Consider the following 24,191-nt stretch of genomic DNA (forward strand, 5'->3'; position numbering starts at 1 on the left):
GAGGGGGGGAAGGGTATACAAGGAAACTAGGGGATAAAGAGAAAGAAAGAGCTCAAGAGAGGTAGGACCATAGGAAAACAGTATTATTAAGGGAGAAAGGGGGTAAATGGGGGAACCTTAAGTGGGAAAACCATGATGGAGGGGTGAGACAATGCAAGTGATAAATAATGCCTAGCTAGTTTTTAAAAAGCAGAGGGAACCATATTACTCCTACAACCTACTGACAAATTATACATAGCAGATCAAGAAATATATGCCTGGGTAAGCTTTATTTGAGAACAATTGGCCTTTGCCCAAGATTTATCTACATGACACACAGTAATTAAAAATAACAGACTGGTGGAACTAACTCTTGGATATTTAAAAAAATCGACATATATTCTCCCTCATATGTGGATCCTAGAACCAGACACTGATAAATAAGTATGCAACCAGACATAACTATAGGAAACAGGATAATGTAACCAGTGTCCAGTCTATAAAGAGGAGGGTCAACACAGAGGAATCATTTCCTCCATGCTTCCAAGCAAAGCCTACCATGGTTGAGCAGGACCTTTGACTTATCTTCACATAGGTGGAATTGGTAAAAGAAAGGAGCCATGGGCTCCTCCCAAGCCCATTTGACCCCTGAGGAAGAGAGCCTCAAATGACCTTAAGAGTGAAAATAAATTGGTTTATCTGGGCCAACTGTATGGGCTTAAACACCCAAAAGGAAACTATAACCAAAGTTTGAAGGGGCCAATATAATTTCTTGAATCCATATGCATAAAGGCTACATAACAAGCAACAATGCCAGATAGGAGATACCTTCTTTTCAGTTGTTGGCCACAGTGGCCCAAGGGACTCCCAGATAGTAAACCAGGATAGAACTGGGAAAATGAACAGCAGACCCCAATCTTATCTAAAGGGATGTTGACAGCTGATTGCTACTAGATGAGGAACAGCTGAGCCTCCTAATACAAAGACCTCTAGATAGGCTGACTAGATTCACCAGAAGGGCAAGTAGTGGCGAATAGCTGGGGGTGCCGACAACAGAGCAGACAGTAAGTAGCAGGGATATCAGCGTATAAGGGCTGTAGTAGGGGGAGGGAGGCTATGGGAGGGCACCATTTGGGAAGTGGGTGTGTAGTTGAATAAGATGGTTTGGGATGTTCTGTGTGATATACACACATACACAAAAAAATCAACAAATTTTTAAAAATGTATTATATTTGAGGAGGAAGCATAGAAATTACATCATGCTAATTAGTAGAGGTGATAAACAGTACCATTGAAATCTACCCAATGACTATAGACATACACAAGCGCCAAGGATCCAAGTGCAACCGATTATGACTGGTAATAATCAAATACATACAGATTAGAGATGCATGCACCAACATCTCAGTGTTAGTACCAAAAACAATGAGTCTTTCTGCAAGGAACAATATATTCTAAAATGAAATGGAGATCTTTTTCAAAGGTTAAAAACTCATTCAATTTTACATCTTACAGGGCTTATACTGAGTTTAATATTGTATCACTGTATTAATTCAACTGTGAACCGAAAACTTAAACCCACTTGTGAAAGAAATGTACTCTTGCTCTGGAGTGTGTTACTGAATATGTTAAAGCTATAATGAAATGCTAGTGAAAAGCTTCTTCTAATAATGTAGTTATTAAAATTTTTTAAATAATGATAAAAATAATAATTCTTCAAAGCATAAAATTTTGCTCCTTAATAATTAGTAGATGTGAAAAACATTACCACTGAAATGTACCTGATGACTTTATATCCATGCTCAGATGCCATGGAGCTCAGAAAGTAACTGACTGTGACTAGTAATAATGAGATATATAAAGATTAGAAACACATGTGCTTCTTAGTGTAAATTGTATTAAAAATTAATTTATTTATTTTTACACCCACTTCCCAGATGGTACCCTCCCATAGCCTCCCTCCTCCCACTAGAGCCCTTATATTCTGATATCCCTGCTACTGTCTGCTGTGTTGTCAGCACCCCAGCCCTTCCCAAAATTTACAGCCAATTTTGCATCTTAGGCCAGGAAATTGTTATTGAATATGTCAATGCCGTTGTAATGAAATGCGTCTTCTAAATATGTGGATATTAAATAAATAATTTAAAAAGAAACCTGAAACTCTGAAACTGCTAGAAGAAAACATAGGCAGTACCCTCTAAGATATAACCATAGGAAAGGACTTTCTAAATCAGGTATCAGCTGCTCAGGCATTAAAATCAACAATCAAAAATTGGGACCTCATTAACTTCAAAACTTCTGTACAGCAAAAGAAACAACCAAGAAAGGAAAGAGGAAACTCATTAAGTGGGAGAAAATCTTTACCAGCTTTACATCCAACAGAGAATTAATATCCAGAATATACAAAGGACTCAAATTAGAAAGAAATAAGAAAATAAGTGACCCAATAAAATATGGGCTATAGACCTAAACAGAGAGTTCTTGAATGAAGAAATAAAAACAAATAAAAAACACATTAAAACGTGCTCAACATCTTTAGTAATTAGGGAAATTCAGAGAAAAACCACTTTAAGATTCCATCTTACACCAATCTGTCTGGCCAAAATCAATAGAACTAAAGACACTAAATGCTGGCAGGAATGCAAACTCCTGCAACCACTATGGAAAGCAGTGTGGAGAACTCTCATCTCAAAAAACTAAAAATGAATCTACCGTACTATGCAGTTATACCACTCCTTGGTATTTACCCAAAGACTCATCCCGCTGTAGAGATACCTGTACATCTATGTTTTCTGCTGCTTTCTTCACAATAGTTAAGAAGTGGAAACAACCTAAATGTCCCTCAACTGATGAATGGCCCCCTTTACACAATGAAATTCTACTCAGCAGTAAGAAAAGATGAAATTATGAAATTTGAAGGTAAATGGATGAAACTAGAGAGTGTTATACTAAATGAAGTAACACAAAGGCAGAAAAGCAAGCAATGGATGTTCTCCCTCACTTACAAATTATAACCCAAACCCTTATATGTGAGTATATATCCTGATGTAAAACACAAGAAGCCAGGAAAATGGAAAGAATACACGGAGTAAAGGAAAAGAAAGAATCCAGAAGAGGGGGATGGTCTGGAACAGATGTTACTAGGAGGGAGGTGGAGAAAGTGGGAGTGTTTAGCTGTGAGGCAAGGAGGGAGGGAAATTCAAGGGGCCACAGTGTGGGGGAGGAAACTTAGGAGGGGGACGATGTAAATGCAAGGGTGGGGATAACGGAGGTGCTGGGACTGAGGAGGGAGGAAAGAGGTCAGATGGGAGGATGAAAAAGTATAAATGAATGTTCTTGGGGGCCAGGGAACCCAGAGGGAAATGTGATGTCCCGAAACCCCCTGAGAAATGCATATACAGTGTCTAAACATATATATATACACCTAGGGGTTGTATGGTAAGGAACACAGTGCCAGACAGAAGAGACCCCCCTCTGAGTGGTTGGAGAGAATGGTCTAAAAGACTCCCAAAATGACACAGGCTATTGCCAGAGCTCTTGGTTATCACCCAGAAGTAGAAGATAAGACCTGACTGCTGAAGACAGGACATACTTTAGGATACAGGATTTGGAACAATGGAGCAGTAACAGACCTGGAAGCCATCTACCTGAAGCTTAGCCCTCATAATGCTAGAGGATATTATGCAAACTGTGAAGGGAGAAAATCAATCAAATGGTCCAACCCAGCCCTAAAACCTAATAACCATAACGACCAGCACAGAAAGCTACCTTTATTGGTGAGGTAGTGGCACTGTTATCTGAGGGGTAATCAATAGCTATCTAATTGGACTTAAAGCTCTTTCAATGGGAGTGAACTCATGGGTGGCACTGTAAACACAGCCAAATACACATGACTGGAGAGGACATAGATCCTAGAGAAAACCCTTTCTCTGTCATATCTCTAGACAAATGTAATTTCTTACTGAATGTTAAATATGGATCCTTATATTTACAGATAAACATACCATATACCACTCATCAAAGCAGCTTCTTTTAGCAACAGATGGAAGTTACACTTAGAATCCCACAACTGGTTAGACACAAAGAATATACATCTGAGAGATGCCCAGTCCTACAGTTGAACCTCTACACCTAAGGCTCATGGAACGTAGTGGAGCGAGGAGTAGAGAGAAAGCGAGTGCACCGCTCAACTCTCGCCAGTGAAGCTTCCTTATACAACAGAGTGTGATGCACACAGAAGGCCACAACTGGCCATTTTTTAAAGGATAGGATACTGAAAAGTGTGTGTCCCTGGATAGGACTTCTATATTAAACCTCACCCACCCACAGCTCAGAGACCATTGCAGAAGAGGGTGCAGAAAGCTTGTAAGAGCCTGGGGTACTTCATGAACATGGGGAGGCAGAGGCTTTAAGGCCACTGGAAGCTTGCACATGTGAACTTGTGATGGTGGCATCAAGTACAGAAGCTATGTCAACTCAATCAGACAAGGGACGAGAGTGGAGTGAGAGAAATGGGTGGTGGGTCAGCCCTAAAATGGGAACTATTGGAGACTGATTGCTACTGGGTAAGGAAGAGTATGCCTTACTTACGATCTCTAGATAGACTGACTAGACTCCAGCGGTTGTCTTTCCACTGAAGGATATCTGGGTACAAATACTGGACTGGATAGGACTTAATATATATGGCAGAATACATGAAGTCCTGTGGGGATTGGGGGGCATAGATGGGGGAGGTAGTCAAATTTGATGAAGAACAGTTGTATGAAATATACAAAAGCTCAATAAAAAATTTTTTTTAAAGAAAAGAAAGAAAACTGAGTCCAAAAAAACTATTAGCATGCTAAAATAATACTGATAGTTTGATTCAAGTATATGTAAAAAGTTTAAAATTTTAAATAAAGTGAATGCTGTTAAAAGCAAAAAAACATATTTTCTTTAACACACACACATGCAATACTTTTATTTTCTAAAAAAAAAGTCTGTACAGGAAACCAGAAAAAAAGTCAGAACAGTGCAAATTTCAAATGTTCATATCAGAGTCCACTGGGATTTCTTGACAAGAGCTTCCAAAAGCATCCCTCTATTGGGTTCCTCCTCATTCTTCTTTTGTCTGCCAAGGCTGGACTCCAGAGTGATGGACTTGGGATTTATTTTCAGGCACTTTGATAGCTGTTGGAGTGGCTAGAATTGCCTTTACTTCTCCTTCACATGTCCTATTCACAGGTCAAGGACTTTCTTTTCTCTACACAAGATAAGAGTTATACAATTTGGGAATCTTTTAGATAGACCCAGTGAAGGGGTACCCCAATTGTCTCACCCTGCATCCCTGTTCAGCATGGAAGAAGCCAGAGTGGACTGCATCCTGATTCCCTATTGGCAATTTGGGTAACCTCTTCAGAGGGTGATGTGATAAGAATAGGAGGTAGGAATTGGCTAGGCAGTTAGGATAAAAAAGACCCTAAAGAAAAGTAGCCAGTTTCTTGGCTAAGCTTCAAAATGTCTTTGGGCCTCTTAGCAACATACTCTGTTCCAAAGGCCAAAATTGTCAAAATATTTGGGAACTCTTATGTAATCCCTAAAAGATTTTAGGATTACCTCTTCAGAGGGGGAAATGTTAGAGTAGCAAAAAATCACAGAAAGAATGAAAGAACAAGAAAAGAAAGAAAGAGAGAGAGGAAGGAAGGAAGGAAGGAAGGAAGGAAGGAAGGAAGGAAGGAAGGAAGGAAGGAATAAAGAGTACATGAAGTTGTCAGAAAAAAAGTTAAAAGTTATGGGGAGATATGGGAGGTGTTGGAGGGGAGGGAGTGGGCATAGAATTGATCAAAACACCTTATACACATGTGAAATTCTCAACAAAGTTTTTTAAAATTTAAAAAAAGTCTGTACAACTCATTTGACTCAATAGTCCCTAACACATAGGACAGAATGCATGAAACCTGGTGGATGTGTTATGGGGGTGCATATAGGGGAGGAAGTCTAAATATGATCGAATTTAATAAAAAATTTTAGATGTCTGTCCAGTGAGAGAGCTCAGCAAGCTAAAATGTTTGCTGTGCAAACCTGATAGCCTGAGTTTGATCCCCAGAACCCACTGTGGAAGGAGAGAACCGGGTCTAGAAAGTTGTCTTTTCCAGATGTGTTCTCTCTCTCTCTCTCTCTCTCTCTCTCTCTCTCTATATATATATATATATATATATATAATAAAAATCAATAATGAATAAAATGAAACACTAACAGTATAAATTGGTGAAATATGATACACAAAACCCCCAATTATTAGAAGTCTAGTCTCATACTTTCCTGTCCTTTAGGACAACATGTCACATAACCATTTGAATTGTGACACTTAAAATAGAAAGATGAAATATTCACTCACTAATTTTAGCCAATCTTGAGCTCTTAAATTCTCAATCATAAAGGCCCATCACTTTCAAGAGTTAATTAAGTAATAAATAGCCATGAACTTTGAACTATTTAAGTTACATTGACTGCCTACTCAGAGGTGTATAGTTATGCACTTGATTTTTTAGACTTATTATTTATGTTGATGTGTGCATTTCTGTCTTATATGTGCATGAGCACGTGCATTCAGATCCCCTGTAACTGGAAACACTGGTGGCTGTGAGGAACCTCAGGTAAGTGCTGGGGTCCAAACCAGGATCCTTTACAAGAGCAGTGTGCACGCTTAACTGCTGAGCTGTCTCTCAGCTGATAACAGTCTCAAATTTTTCCTCTTTGGGAATATTAATTTCACTGCCCAGAGCATGTGCAGAAATCCTCTGTACTCGCTAAGTAGGGAACTTGCTAAGTAGGGAACTCGCTAAAGGCTAATGTTATACTGACAATTATTTATTCAGGTGAATAAAGGTTTTCTTCTGTAAAGGTTTTCTTCTGGAAAGAGGACAAAAATGTAGTTATAAATGTGAATTCTAATTGTCATGGGGGTACAAGAATAGAAGGCATTTCTGTCTCTCTTTTAAAAATCATTTTTCACCAGTCAGTAAATATTAAACAGTCTCTGAGTTCAAAACATTTGTAAAGAGGGCTTTCTTCAACATATGGCTACAGTCAAGACATCTATATTTCATTTTTCTCCTCTAGATAAAGATTTGCTGAGCACCCCATATCCAGGAAGTTCTGTTCTTTGAGATGTGTGTTAGGAGAGTGATGTACACAATATTAGAAAATGGGAAAAGATGACAAAATGATCTACTCCCTCCATTTTTATTACATTTCAAGGTTGGGAACCTTCTCTGTTCGTTTTATTTCCCCAAACCCCAACAACTGATGCAACAGGAGAATGGAGTTCAAAGAATGTTCATCTGAAATATGCCCATGATGACCAACAGACCCTGAATCCTCATGTGAAATTGAGCTTTAAGTCTTTCTACAGGCATTTAGTACTTTATGGGCATGCACAGTGCTTCCAGTCTAGTAGCGATGTGACAGCTTCACCTGGTTCTCTTGGCTGGCTTCCAGCCTGGTAGACATACCTGTGCAACCTTACATGTCTCCCGACCCTTTGCCTTGTTTGAGGTACTGTGACAAGTATTATTCTGATCAATCAGCTTCTTTCCATTGTCTCCTGACAGTGCCATCCCACAAACCTGAGCCTCAGCTCCCAACCCAGGCCAAGTTCTCTTTGTTCATCACTGTTTGAAGTCATTAAATAAACACTTCCAGGTTGGGAAGGTCACTCAGTTGGTAAAGTGCTTGCCTTACAAGCATGAGGATCTGAGTTCCATCCCCAGAACACATACCCAGACATGGTGGTGCAAACCTGCAATCTCAGCACTGGAGAGACAGACACAGATGGACCCCTGGGGTTCACTGGTCAGCACGTCCCAGGGCTCAGTAAGAGACCTTGTCTCAAAAAATCAAGTCCCAGGTAAGCAAGTTCCAGATCTCAGAAAGAGACTCTGCCTCAAAAAGCAAGGTAGATGACTATGGACACCCAAGGCTGACCCGTAGTCTCCATACAAAGACCCACACCCACACATACCTACATACATACACATTTAAAAATAATAAATAGATAGATAGATAGATAGATAGATAGATAGATAGATAGATAGATAGATAGATAATAAATACTTTTTGATGTTTTGGGACAGAGTCTCCCTGTGGCTTCAGCTGGTCTGGAACTTGCTACGTAGACTAGGCTGGTAGATGGAATCTCACAAAGATCTGCCTGCTTCTGCCTCCTGAGTGTTGAGATTAAGGGCTTGTGTCATCATGCTCAGCTAAATATTTCTCTTTTTAAATAAATTTGAGAATTATTTTATATGGGTATCCAGAAGTATATGACAAGAATAAGGAGGTCACCCATGGTACAGGCCAATTCTTTTGCTTTTATGAATCTTGATCGCCCATTACATCTTCTAGTTTATTCTTACTCTCTGGGGTTTTTTCTCAAATCACCTTACTTTCAACACTCTTTCTCTACTTTGATGAGGACCTAGTCCAAGATATTGAGAATGTAAAAACCATTACCCTGGTTAGCTATGAGAACCAACCTGTTCTGAGTCTGTTACTCTATTCAGAACACTTAGCATCCTAATTTAAAAAATTGATTCTTGATGCACTAAAAAAAATCAACATTACCCAGCATGCAGAAGTGTTCAGAGAAAAATTTGGTAGATGCTGAAAACTTGACAGCAAGAAAATCTTCCATGGCAATGTGCTTTCCTTTGTCCAGGTGATTTCCAACACCAGAAATACTAACTCCTGTTTATCAAGAACTATGTGTGCTGGTGGTCTCTCTTCATCTCTTCAACAAGCCTGTGAATTAAGTCAGACTGCCATCTTTTGTCTGTAATGGATCTCACCCTAGAACAGTTCCTGCCAAATAAAACACAGGCTTCATACTAGACTTGCATATTAGGTTAAATTGAATTGAAATAAATTTTGAAAACCACAGACCTCTCCTATTTTCCCACTTCTGTTCATAGAAAAATGAAATGAGCCTTCATGCTCACAAATTTCCTGGAAGTTTCTACTTCGCTCTTTGGTAAAACATTCTGAAGCTGCAAGAGAAGAAAGAGGAATGTATTTTCAAAGCATAAGTTACCAGTGTCTTCAAAGGAGAAATAAAAATGTTGGATTCATTCAAGGAAATTAGTATTAGTAAAGTTGAATTGTGGAATTGGAGAAAACCTCAGGGAGTTATCTGGTTTATAACCTTGTCTACAGGCAGAACTACAATGGTATTGTGCGTGCTATTCTGCCTGTATCTATAGGTCAAATCATATTGTAATCTGTGGTCATTTAGATTTCTGAATGATGGAAAAAAATCCCTATGATTTGCCAGTTTTTCAGTTTATTTCATGCAGTACTTGATAAGGTAAGAAATGAGAAGAAAGTATTTTAGTGGACCAGAAAAATGAAAACTTAAAGAAGAGAAGTTTTTTATTTTAATTTATTTTTTTAAAATATTTACTGTGGGAGCTAAAGAGGAGGCTCAGCAGTTAAGAGCACTGACTGCTCTTACAGAGGACTGGGGTTCGATTCCCAGCATCCATATGCCAACTAACAACTGTCAATAACTCCAGTTCCAGAGGAATCTGATGCCCTCTTCTGAACTGTGTGAGCATTGCACAGCATGGGTGCATTCACATACATGCAGGCAATATACTCATACACATAAAATAAAAATAATAAGTAAAATATTTAAATAAAAAGCTTCATGTGTGAGGGTGTCTGCAGAAACCAGAAGACAGAGTTGGATACCTGGTGATGGAGTTATAGGTGGCTGTGTGCCATCTAATGTGGGTGCTAGAAATCAAACTCTGAATGATCAGGAAGCACTCACTGCTAAGTTAATCTCTCCGACCCCCAAGAAGAGGTTTTTATTAAAGATATATTTATATTATTTTTAATTATATGTGTGCATATGTGTCTGTGTGCAGGTATGTACATGTGGATACAGTACTTGAGGAGACCAGAAGAGGATGTCAGATCCCCTGAAGTTGCAGTTGCAGGCCGCTATGAGGTACCTGATGTGGGTGATAGGAACTGAACTCAGTCCTCTAGAAGAAGAGCAGCAAGTTCTCCCAACCACTGAGCCAACTCTCCAGCCCTAGAGAAGAATTTTAAAAGGCTACATAAAGGCCGAGGATGCAATAGATTTACATCAACATGTTCTTTTTTTATTTCTTGAAACTGAAAACCCAAGACTCTGAGAGGAATTAAAGAGCAAAGAAACTCTGAAACTATAATACTTCATTGCGTCCATAAAATAAATACCTATTTCTTATAGGTCAGGAATAAATGATCATCATTATATGGGTTGCTTTATTGGATTAATAAACATTGTCTTGTTCTATAGCCCCAGGGCAGAGGCACAATAAAACATAACAAGAAAAGGAAGCGAACGATAATGTCTTCAAGCACCTTCTAACCCAACAAGTGAGTTTTTATGTACACTTTTTTCATTAAAAAATCAAAGAATCATTTATGAAAATAGGATGATCCTAATGGGGCCTAAAGTGCTCACACCAGAGCTCTTGTTATAATCTAGCTCATTATCAGGTATGTTTTATTAGCAGCATAGGTCAAGATACCCTGAGATATTCTTAGCTGCATTCAGTAAAGCACAGTCTTAGGCTTATAAAACGCATAGACAAACATGTCCATCTGCTATCAGTGAATGAAAGTAACAATCACATACAATGAATTAACTAATTAATTAATTAAAGGTACTTAAAAGAATCAGTTGTCATGCTGACCACTGAAGATAAAGATGCTGATTTTTGCAGAGAGTTAGTTACCCAAGGATACTAGAAATTGCCAGGAAAGAAAGTACATTAATTGCTCTCTGTTCTCCTTAGTTTCTTTTCCTGCTTGTTTCATTAATAAAATACTCTGACAATAGCATCTTAAGGAAGAAAAGGGTTTCCTCTGGCTCACAGTTTAAGGGTATAGTCCATTACAACAAGAAGTCCAAGTTACAGAAGCTTACAGCAGTTAGTCACACTTCATCCACAGTCAGCAAGCAGAGAATGCATATTTGTATCAGCTAACTTCCTCCTTTGCTTGAAGTTCCACACCCAAAAATTCATTTGTAATGCTTCTTCCCACTTCAGTTCATCAAGTCAAGACAATCCAATAACCTCCACAAGTGTGCTTAGAGCCTTGTCTCCTAGGTGATTCCAGATCCTGGCCAGTTGATAATCTATTTTAAGCAACACATATCTCCTCCCTGGCTCCCCCTAGCATTTTCAAGGCTGCATTACCATTATTCAGACCAAGGCAGACATGCATCTGGTACCATGCATTTTGTAAGTCCATATACTGTCCCCTTCTGGGCTCCTTCATCTGCACCACAGCCACAGACCAAGCACAGACCCAAGAGCTATCCTACTCTTCTTTTTGTAAAAGAAAAAAGATTTAATCTTCCTTTTAAAAAGAATTTTTAATACTTTTATTTATTATTCTTATTTTTAATTTGTGTGAGTGTATTATATGCATGTAGGTAGGTGCACCCGTTTTGAGCAAGGCTGAGGACAGAAATTCTTCTGGAACTGGAGTTATAGACTGTTGTTAGCCGCCATGTGGATGCTGGGAAGAGAACCCTGGTCCTCTGCAAGAGCCTTCAGTGCTCTTAGCCACTGAATCATCTCCCCAGCCCCTAAAAAAGAATTTTTAAAAATATTTAAATTTAATTATGTATATGTGGGAAAGTGCATGTTAAGAGCAGGTGCCTGTGGAGGCCAAAAGCACCAGATCCCTGTGAAATTGTAGTTAAAAGCTATTGTGAAACAGTTGATGTCAGTGGTGAGCACTGAATTCCAGTTCTCTGCAAAAGCAATACACTCTGTTAGCCACTCAGCCATCCCTCCAGGCCCCAATCGTAGCCTTCTAATCTGGAAAAAATATATTGCCCACTTCTATATTAGGTAAGAAATGCTAACAGCTGTGACAACCACATCCAGTAGGCTTCAAACTAAAAGCTTCTTTTGCACAAATGTTCTACCACTATCTCCAGTGCAGCAGCAAAGCTGCAGGGGCCAACCATCCTGTGCCTACTATTGTAGGCTATGTCAGTGGAAAGGGTAAGAGAAGCAAGAAGCTTCTTCAAGTCCAGAGTCAGCAGGAGCATGCAGCACTTCCACTCTGCTTTTCTAGATGCAAAGAGGGTTTGAAAACCTTAGTGATGTGCCCATTTTCCAGCTAAGATTCCCTAATGTGGAGAATGCAAGCATACTGTTGTAGACAGTTGGCCATCTCCCCTACTGTTATTTTCCATATGGGTCACACCTTTTAGATCTTTTGTGTTACTTATTTGTTGGCTAGGCTTTAAATGTAAGTATTTTTCTATGTGGTGGAAGCACTTGATTAGTCTACACTCTCCTCTCCACACACTTGCTTTATTCTCAGCCAAACACATTCACATTCATGTCCATCTGAGTAAAAGCCAAGGCAGCTATTTGTGGCTGCTCTTCTTGCTTCCAGATCCCTAACTATTGGAAACCAAGTGGTTACTCCTGATATTTCCAAAGAAATGTTGGTCACTCAAATGTGAGGTTCTATGTAGGCTGACTTCTCTCAAATAGGTTTTGCTGTTTTTCTTTCCAAGTTTGCTGAAAGTTTCCAAGATTGAAACAATATATTAAATACTGTACAAGGAAATAAAGAATTTCTAATCTCTTTAAATTATTAATTTCACAAATACCTATTACAAATATATTATGTACAAGATGCTGTACTAGACTCAGGCATTTCTAGGCTATCTAGAATATAGTCTCACTTCACAAAATATTTTTAAGAAAACAAGAACTATTATCTATGTCCCTAGATTTTTCCTTTGCATTTTTATTTCTTCTAAGTATGAATACATATACATGTATATAATTTTAATCTACTTACTTAGAAATGAAGTCCAGTAGAGGGCAGCACATGCACACACACATATGCACATGTACACACAAACACATGCACTCACACACATACATGTACATGCATGCACATAAACAGGTGAATGCACACACATTCTCCCACTAGTATACCTGTGTAACCAATAAATCTACATTTTCACAGTATCCAGCCCAGGTGAAGTGTACAATTCATCCTTAGAGAGAGAGAGAGAGAGAGAGAGAGAGAGAGAGAGAGAGAGAGAGGAAAGCCTCAACTCAGGGGATAAAAGAATTGTCTCAATGTGGCTGGGCAAGGAAAATTAGTATTCTGAAAGATAATGAAGAGCGGTCTAATTTATTCCCTATGTCTTAGTAATTGTTTCAAAAACACGGTGTACACAGAATGCTGTAAAAATCCACTTACAGTGGAGATGCTCTGTAATTCAGCTCTATTATCATATTACTTTGTTTGATTTGTTTTCTCTGAACTCTGATATAGCTATGAAAATGAGAAAACCAAGTGTAACATTTTTCCATCAATGAAAATAGAGATAGATGGAACATAATTATTAAAACTGTCGTGTCCCTTAGTCACCCGCATGCTTAGATAAATCATCCACTTCTCCAGCACATTTTAACCATAAAAGAGCAAGAGATAAGCTCTAACTCATTAACACTCTATGAAATTGTTCACTTTATTAATAAAAGACTATAATAACAGAGTCTTGTGGGCCCATAAGGGAGATTTATAACTAGCATTTGTGGGGGGAAAAATGTGTACATTTGCTGTTAATAAATTTTGAGCAAAAGTTTTTTTTTAATCCCTGGAATAAGCTTATGTACACAGGTTGTGTATTGTGCTATAATAATGGCCTTTAAAGCATAGAACTGCTAAATTAGCACATCTAATCAAATCGATATATTCTAGGGTGCAAATAACCTCTGTGAAGTCTGCAAGGGAAACTATTTAGCATGGTGTGACATGCGGACTGCTGATTCAGCACCTTTAAGTAGATGCCTAATGATTGAACATCTATTACTGAAAGAGTAAGTAAGATACGATATAAACAAGTTTGGTCATTCTTACTTTAACAACAACAACAACAAACATTTTTCTCTGGAGGGTAGCAAAATTTTTGGCAGCATTCAAAGTTGAAATGATTTCTTTTTCCTCTTGCCTAGATGCGTGCAAATGAAGTGAATAAAGATAAAAATGGCAAAAAGATACATAAGGCATTTTCAGGAACCCTGGGTCACATGAGATATTTGATCCTTCCTTCCACTAAGATTACAGCCCATCAGATGCTGATCCTGACATTCAGACTTTTTAATACTGTACTGAGTGCTGGAGTACACATTTGTCCTGCTTTCAGATCAATTTTGAAAAGAAAAGAATCAGTACTTTCAAAGAGTCCGTGTTGGTGTGACTCTCATTCAGCTTTGAACTTCCTACAGCATTAAAAAACTTCATTCTGTTTCTTGCCTCTGAAACCTAAGTGTCTCTGTTCCCAGTTTTATCAACTGTTGAAAGTGCAAACAGAATGGAATGGTTCAAAATCAGCTTTGCTGATAAAAGAGGGAAAATGTGTTCCCATAACTTGCTGTCTTCAGGACTGACAATTTTCCAAGTGGTAATTCTTGCAAACGTATGCATTTTGGTTAAAGGTGCTATCTCAGGAGTAGCAGCTTAGGGATATACCAAGTCCTACCAAAAGAATCTGTGACCAATCAACCTTCCTAACAGAGAAGAGGGGGAAACAACAAGTTCTTCACGGATACTAATTTTACTTAACAGACTTTTCAAAGATATAGAAACTTATTGACTTTGATTTTTGGAAGCCCTTTAAATAATATATTTTTCCTAAAACTTTCAAGAAAAGTGTAGAATTTCACTGGCTTTTGAGTTTGAAATTTTCTTAAGAAGTTTGAAGATACTGAGTCTGTTGGTCTCTCTGATACCAAAAAAAAAAACAAAAAACAAAAAAACTAGTATTTGCCAGTTACACTTGGCTCTGCAGTTTGAAGTTGATCATTTCTAGACATCTTTGCATCAATGACTGATAAGCCTCACAATTTCTCATTGGAAGTACAGAGGAATTCTTCAGTCATTTATTCCCCCATGTTTCCAGACAGTGAAAAGTATTCAAGGAGCACTTTACCCAAAAAAAAAACAAAAAACAAAAAAACTAGTATTTGCCAGTTACACTTGGCTCTGCAGTTTGAAGTTGATCATTTCTAGACATCTTTGCATCAATGACTGATAAGCCTCACAATTTCTCATTGGAAGTACAGAGGAATTCTTCAGTCATTTATTCCCCCATGTTTCCAGACAGTGAAAAGTATTCAAGGAGCACTTTACAGAACATAAAGTAGCTCATTGTGTGGAGCACGCCATACTAGCTCTGTTGAGCAGTCAATTTTGTGATTTTGCATTTTAAAATGTTTTGTAAGGAACTTTCTTCCTAAACAGGCTCTTCATGATCAAAAGAGTTCATTCTTTGAAGTAGATATCAGAGAAAAGTTACTTTTGTATCTCATTAGAAAGCACCCTGTCAAGTACCTTCAACAACAACTCCAATGATGAAACTCCAGGGCCTCCCTTCTGGAATTCCTATTTCACAACCTAAGAAGCAATTCTGGATGTGACAGAATTGGAATTCTTCTCTGGGGGGTAGTGGGCTTCTTCCAGAGGTAGCCTATCTTCAGAAATATATGTCTAACCCAAAACCCTGATAACAAGCTACTGACTCCAGAGAGTGAACGGCTCCCTCCCCAAATATCAAAGGCTCTTGTATAATTCTCATTTGGATTCTTTTATCTGGGTATTCTTAATATTTTTTTCTCATTTTAAAAAATGAATGTCAAGTTATCATCTACCTATGGCACTTTTCTAGTTTTCTTTCCTTTTTATTATGATGGTTTTGTCAGAACATGCTCATCCTAAAGCTACTTTACTAACAAGTGATGTCATAGATATCAAACCCCCATGATTTAAAAAAACCTGGAATACCATTTCTTTTTGCACCTGCATGAAAAAATCAATCCTATTAAACAAGTCAACCTATGACTTAACTAATATCTCTCTCACAGTAAAAAACAACCAATTATTACAGTCTATTGATCAGACTTTAGATAATTCCAAGTTGGAATTCAACGGTCTTCCTGAGTGAAAGCCAAAATAATTGGTACCTCTAAGGGCTCAATAGACATTCAAATGTGTAATCCAGCTTCCTTTATGCCTGGTGTTCTTCCAGGATAATATTTTCTCTGAAGTCAGATTGGTTAGTCTTTTCTTCCTCAGACAAAATCCTTAACATATGTTAGAAATTGTTCTCCAACTGATTTCTGTACATAGAAATCCTAATTCTGTAAATCACCAACAGAATTGGTAGAGGGCTGGGGAGATAGCTTAGTAGATAAAATGCTTGTGTTACAACCATAAACACCTGAGTTTGATCCCATAACCAACATAAAAAGCTAGGCATGCTGGCATGCACTTATATTCCCAACACTGGGGATGTTAAGCAGGCAGATCCTTGGGGCACACTGGCCACCTCCTAGCCTACTTGTTGAGTGTCAGACCCTGTTTCAAAGACAGTGTACAGTACCCAAGGAATGATACTGGATTTTATCTTCTGGCCGCCACACGTTTGTACACACACATACACACAAATGCTGGAAATGAAGTCCATTCTTGATTATCCAGGCATTCTACCTATAGAAATTATCATCTTATCTATGTGAGCAGTCAGAGCATTGTTTCCATTGGCAGGAATTATGCAAATAGAAATGATTATGATAAACTTATTATCTATGGCAGAATGCTTAATATTACTACCTCACCTTAGATCTTAGATATTATAAATATTCATCAACTCAGGGCTGGAGAGATGACACTGTGTAAATAGCACTAACTGCTCTTGCACAGGACCCTGGTTCAATTCCCAGTACCCACATGGTGGCTAACAATCAATTGTAACTTTGTTTCAGGGGAATCCAACACCTTCTTCTGGGCACTGCACAACATGGGTGCAATTACACACAGGCAAGCAATACATTCATACGCTAAAATAAAAATAATAAATAAAATATTTAAAAATAAATATACTCATCAACTCATTATCAAAAGTGTCAATGGGCAAACACATCACTCTAGATTTCTTACTGAGGGGCCACAGTGGTGTCAGTTCCATAGTTAATAATTCTTGTTGTAGTTGGATGGATGTAATGACTGTACATTATGGCCTGTCAGATTGTTCTCTAGGTCTAGCTTAGGCGGTTGTGGTTCTTCATCCAAAGTACCACAAGACATTGTCCACTGCTCTAAATTTTGCTATATGGATCATGGTGTTGCATCATAAGATTCTGTCCCAGGGCATAATTACTTATATCTCTGCTTTCCAGATGATGCCATAGTGATCTGGCAATAAGAAAATATGATGATACTATTGACAATGGAGTCAGCTCAGCAGACCCCAGGAGGTGAAAAATGAATTTCTAACTTTCCACGAATTATTAAAACTCTCATTAGTAACAGAAACAACCAAAGTAGGAGGGGGATAAAGAAACTGAACAAACAGTGGTCATTCCATATATAAAAAGAGAACTCTGACCGCCAAATATTGTAGCAATCAGCTCAGGACGCCAAACCACAGAATTCACAGCAACAAATCCAGGCAGTCAACCACAGCCCCTCCAGAAATCACACCAGCCCAGTCAGGACTTGGTCAATTACTGCTGACTCACATTCATGACCTCATCCCAACACAGAACCACCAATAAGGAACCCAACTACAAGATGGCTCTGTTCTGTTCTAGTCACTTTTCCGCTTGCCCTTGTCAATAATTCCTAACTGGAGCACACCTGAAACCACCTCTCTTTTCCCACCACAAGACCTGGCTCTTTTCTTCCTGCTTTTCTGTCTCTGCAAAGCACATGTGAAGGTGTCACTTTGCTGTATGGCAAGCTGTTGATAACTAGTATCTATCCTTATCTGCAAACAAGAAAGAGGAGAGGAAAGACCCTGGCTAATCTCAGAGCAAAGGAAACATGATCAAATTCAGAAGATTATTAGAAATCAAGGGTTTGTTCTTAAATCTTGTAGCACTTAGGAACAAGATAATGTACTCCAAAGTGCGTCGGTTCTTACTATGTAGAAGAAAACCCCACTCTATAACATTACACCTTCTAATTAAAACAGCACCATCTAGGAGCAAGAGAGATGGCTTAGCAGTTAAGAATGTTTACTGCTCTTGCAGAGGACCCAAGTTCAGTTTCCAGCAACTGTGTCAAACAGCTCACTACTATAACTCCAGTTCTGGGATATTTAATGCTCTATTCTGGCCTCCACAGGTACTGTGCATACATATGCGCACTCATACATGCATACACACATGCACACACGCACAAAATCCTAAAAAAAATACCCAGTTGTCTTAATCAACATAGAACAAGTTTTTAACTAATATCTGTCTAGGAAGTGTCCCAGTAAAAATGCTGACTTGTTTAACTAGTGGCTATTATGACATTGGGACTTGGGACTTGATGAAAATTGTGATGCAGAAAGGCGATATATCAGACTTCTTTTGTGAATAGGATCTCTTAACATACTGTATGCTTTTATACTACCTCTGAACACACTAAAAGTCATCATAAAAGCAGGAAAGCATACTATATAAATTGATAAAAATTAAAACATTAATTCAGAAAAAGCTACTCAACTCTTGAGGTTGGTGGATATGAGCAAGCAGATGAGCACATCCTTTAGGAGAAAGGATAATTTTGGGGATATAGGTTTCTTATTATTTTATAGATTTAAATAAATACACACTATTTGATAATTTCTATGACCAAAGTACAAGTTGGTGCTCTTTGTATTATAAAAACAAAGCTCTTTGTCCAATTTTTAATTATTCCATGTAAAGAAATTGTATCCATGGGCCAGTGAGATGGCTCAGTGGCAAAGGTAATAGCCACTGAGTCTGACAACCATGGTGGAAGGAGAGAACCAACTCCTGCAAGTTGTCCTCTGACCTCCACATGTGTGCCGTGATGTGTACTCAGGCACACACACACACACACACACACACACACATGAATAAAATATAAAGGTAAAAATTAGGTGTATCCAGAATGGGGAAGAAAAATCCTGTACCTATCTGATGACTAAGTCTGTCCCTTGGTGGAAAGATGGAAGAAGAGTCCACAGTTACACAGTCTCTCAAGTCAAGCAGCCATCAGCCTGGTGACTCTGGAAAGAAAACAGGCCTGCTGAACTGGGAATAGATTGGGGTCATCTACATTTAGACAATTCTAGAACCATCTGAAATGCCTATTAAAACTGTAGAATAAGCTTATGTCACTCCTTTCAGAGTACAGGCTGTAAGAATACTAGGTCTTGGGGAATCATAGTAGAAATATGAAAGAACAATACAGTAATTCCAGATGTTTCAAATTGCACTGGATAAGCATGAAGGACTAGACAGGATCAAAACCCAGAGTGAGAAAAATTGATTTGTCCTCGGACCCCCCAAACCCTGGAGGAAGGAAGGGTCACCTCACCTGCAGCTTTCACAATGCTGAACTTTATGTTAGAAAACTCAATGAAAAGGTTCAGGTACTCCCACTATCGTTTCTGTTTGACAATAAAACTGCTGGTATCAGCACAGACTCACAAGTTGGATCTGTGCACCTTCATTCAATGCTTTAGATTCTTCTGTGACAAGTTTGAATATTTTTCTACACATCAAGAGCAACTTAAACGCTGTTTTTACTGTCATTAACCCACATCTTTAACTAGAATAAGCAGACTATTTCCATTAACTCCTCAGAATAATCATGACACTGCACGGAATTTTCACATATATCAAGTCACTAGTTTTCAAAGCGTAATCCAGAAAACCATCTACAATGTGAGCAAAGGGAAGCTCGTCTCATCTCAAACCACTGGACCAGAAACAGGATCCTGTGGTTTATATTTAACAAGCTCCCCAGGTGAGTTTTAGACATTCATATCTTTTAGAAATTTTGTTTGTATTAACAAACAATCAAACCATCAATGGAAAGGGATAAATATGGTTTATTGTCTTACTCTTTCTTAGCAGTAAGTAAACATTTACTAACTATGTGGAGAAGGAATTATCAAATAACAGAAATTATTTGAATTATAAGGAAAATAAGCACCAAGGATAACCTTTGAACCAATTGCACTTTATAGTCTATGATCAATTTAGTTTTAGATTTATTTTAAATTGTGTGTGTGTGTGTGTGTGTGTGTGTATGTGTGTGTGTGTAAATGGACATAAGAGTGGATGACCTTAAAGGTCAGAAGAGGATGTCAAATCCTCCGGATCTGGAGATACAAGTGATTTTTAGTGCCAGGCATGGATGTTGAGAACAAAAATCGTGTCCTCAAAAAGAGCAGCAGGTTTCCTTCACATTGAGCCATCTCTGCAGCCCTCAATTTAGGACTGTATCATATCTTTCCGTTAGAAACTAATATTCTCTACTCTGACAAACAATACACCCTTTGTTCCTGCAGTAATAGGCTTTGTTCAGAACCCTGGACAGCGGACACCGTTCATTATTGACAAAACACAGCAGTCAAAATAATGATAGCAATTAAATAAAATGTGATTTATTATCACAGAAACCTGAAGTAAAAGATTTTGTTATCTATGCTTATATATGGAGAAATAGAAGACAAAGAAAATGAATCATTTCCTCACTACCCACAGTAGAACAGTCCACATATAAAAACGAAACATATTAAATATACATAAGATATATATTAAAATTACATATGTTATATATTGAAAAGTTACATATCAAAGCAAGATCACAATGCAGAAATGCTCTGAGGCAATCCCCCATTCCCAAATGAAATGCAAAAAAGAAAATCCAACATTGCAAGAGCAGATCATGGTTTCTCAATGAACTGACAAACTGAAAAGAATTCAACCAGAATTTTGGAGGAAGACAAGATTCAGTGGTTTGATTGGAGTGAAGCAAAACAAGAAATCCAAGAAGATTTAACTTTGGAAAGTTAACTCAGCAAAATGTAAAATGTCAGCACTTGCCTTCCCAAGGATGTGACAGCTGCAGGTATCCACCTTCTTGGGCTATGTGGAGGAAGTCTTTCTCTCAGAGGGAAAATTCAGTTAATGTGCCAACTTCAGTGAACAAAAGGTGTGCTGATAAAAATCACATACCAGAGGGGCTGGAGAGATGGCTCACTGGCAAATAGCACTGAATACTCTTGCAGAAGACCTGGGTTCAATTCCAAGCACCCATATGGAGGCTACAAACTGTCCTTGCCTCCAGTTCCAGGGGAATCTGACGTCCTCTTCTGGCCTCCACAGCATTGCATGGCACAGATACACTCACATGCATGCACGCAATACACTCATACACATAAAAATAAAAATATTTTTAAAAAATCACATAACAGCATGCACAAGACCCATGCAAACTCAATCAGAGCTGGAGAAATGGGCAGAAGGTCCCATTCTTAGCTAAGGAATTCTTGGCAACTGATCATTGCTGAGTGAGGGAGAGTCAATCTTCTTTAAGGGAGGGACACTGGATAGGCTGAACAGGCTCCAGTGGGTGAGCTTACACCAAGGGACATCTGGGTACACAAACTTGACTAGATAGGCCTTAGCATATATGACAGAATGCATGAAATCCTGTGCAGATGGGGGAGGGATCTAATCTAAATATGATTACAACTTACTGTATGAAATACACAAAAATTCAATTAAAAATATGCATTGATAAAAAGGAAGTAATGAAAAAAATCATGACTTGCCGAACCATCCCATACCAACACATACCATTCCTGAATTGGATACTGCGTCTTCAAACAGTATTGAGTCACTTGTTGCCTAGGTTATTAAAACCTGACTCCTGGGCTGGAGAGATGGCTCAGTGGTTAAGAGCACTGACTGCTCTTGCAGAGGACCTGGGTTCAATTCCCAGCACCCACATGGTGGCTACAAACTGTCCTTAACTCCAGTTCCAGGGGACTTTGAAGCCCTCTTCTGACCTCTGTGGCATTGCATGACATGGGTGCATTCACATACATGCAGGCAATACACTCATATACGTAAGTGGCACACACCTTTAATCCCAGCACTCGGGAGGCAGAGGCAGGCAGATCTCTGTGAGTTCAAGGCCAGCCTGGTCTACATAGTGAGTTCCAGGACAGCTGGGGCTACAGGGAGACCATATCTCAAAAAGACCAAAAAATAAATAAATAAAATAGTGACAAAAGCAACAACAAAAATACCCTGACTCCTTTTCATCTCTTCTCAACCCTTTACATGAGTGGATCATTTCATTTGAAAGCACAGGAAGAAGCTCAAGGCCTTGTCCAACATTGTAAGGCAATTAGTCAGTGATAAAGATGAAGAACAAAGTTTTTCTTTTGTGGAAGAGATGGATGTGCAAGATAAACTTAAAAAGTTAGACATAATCTTTATTGGGCTATGTTAAGAGACACAGGAAGGACAGGTGGGTCACAGACCTGAGTTTGTTGTATTGGTTAAAGAACTCAACAGCTTTATATTGTTCATGTTTTTTGATCTACTGCATAAGTGTAGCTGCTACTTCAGGTGCTCAGGCAGAATTTCCCCAACCCTTTCAATCTTCTATAATTTCCCAAGGTGCCAAAACTAAAATGCTTAAAGCACAAAGCTTAATATAAAGACACAATCTCTTTCTAGATATGGAAATCAATTTAGTTTAGAGATCACAGGTCCAATCATACTTCACACTCTCCATTCTATGACCAGGCTACTCGCATCTTCACAGATCATTGTCCCCAGGACTATATCCACATGAACCAACTGCTTCATTCAACCTCTGCCTGCCACTGGATAAAGAACTGGATTAAGAGATTGCCCACACGGACCTTGCTAACTGTGGGTTGCCATGTAAGACTCTGGAGCAGCTTAGTCAAATACCATTACTGGGATAACCATCTTTAAAGAATGCAGAAATGAGTGACTACATTTTTAGTTGGAGATTCTGAACACCAAAATAGGCCTGAAAGGAATCTTTGGGGGAGAATCTTCCTAGCAACAAAATTCAACATTCTTAGACTTTTGGCTTTAAAATTCATTTTGGAAGAATATATTTTAAAATATTGAACTCTTTATAAATGTTAAAGTTTTATGTTCACTTTTACTACATGCAATAGCATTAAGATTTTAAATAATTTCTTTCGCTTTTATTTTCATACTACCTTTTCAGACGTGATGATGTTGCAAGCTGTTTCCTTAAACTTCAGTTAACTTGGATGACTTCTGTGTCTCTACAATTCACTTGTAACCTGAGTAGAAAACTGAATTAAAGCCAGTGTTTCATTATAAATGAAAAGAAAAAAACAAAACATCACATTGCTCTCTGAACCCAGGCATTCCTGGAGGCTGGACATTTGCAAAATTTGAACCAATAAATTCTCTTTTATGACTATCAGGTCTGAAGTGAAGTGTTTGTTTCCTTGTTTGTTTAGAGATTTTGTAGCTAAAGAAATATTTTCAATGGTAAAGTAATGAGGCAAATTGAAAAGTATTTCATCATCAAGAATCTTATAGTTAGACAAACAAGAATAGTAACAATTATAATGCTATATAGCAAACGTTAGACTAATTCAGGAGTGAGACACTGTCCTAGTAAAGATCACCTTATCACTTACCTAGATTTATAAGTACCAAGCTTCTGCCATGAAGTGTAGGGATTTATTAACCTTTTTCTTCTCTAAATTTTCCTGTCTATTATAAACCAATCTGAACATTTTAATCAATAACATGTTTTCTAAATGTATTGCATTAAACATAACAAATAACATAGAAACCACTGAACAGACATGTACTTGTCTCCCTTAGTTTAAGTGATTTATTAATGAAATTATGAACTAGATATTTTAAATAAAACCTTTCTTAGCTAGGAAATATCCTTACACTCAACATCAAAAACACCATTTATAACCTCTTGAAATACTCTATGTTGTAGTTAAATAGAAATTGTCCAATTCAATTAGATCCAGAGACATTCTGCAGTCAGATAAATATTTGTCCCAAAATGTTACATCTTGTTTCTTGCCTTGAGGGGTTCACCTAAGGACAAAGATAACACAGAATGAGAAAAGAGTGAGGACTCAAAAGGAGACAACTTTACATGTGTAGTTAATCATGAACATTCTCTGTGAACTATAATAATAGACAGAGGGCAGTCACTGGTCATGTTAAAGCTAAGGTGACTCCAAGTTACAGCAAAATATTATCCACCACAGGACCAAAGAAAAATTGTACAGAACCTTCAAAGGAAAGGATCACCAAGTTCAGATAGGCATC

At 38.2% G+C, this 24,191-nt stretch overlaps 1 pseudogene; it reads left to right on the plus strand.

Moving 5' to 3' along the window:
- Positions 1-9,889: 9,889 nt before the first annotated feature.
- Positions 9,890-22,867, plus strand: LOC103734629 (annotated as a pseudogene).
- Positions 22,868-24,191: the final 1,324 nt, after the last annotated feature.

The sequence above is a fragment of the Nannospalax galili genome, unplaced genomic scaffold (assembly GCF_000622305.1).
Source record: "Nannospalax galili isolate Female #2095 unplaced genomic scaffold, S.galili_v1.0 scaffold135, whole genome shotgun sequence".
NCBI lineage: Eukaryota > Metazoa > Chordata > Mammalia > Rodentia > Spalacidae > Nannospalax > Nannospalax galili.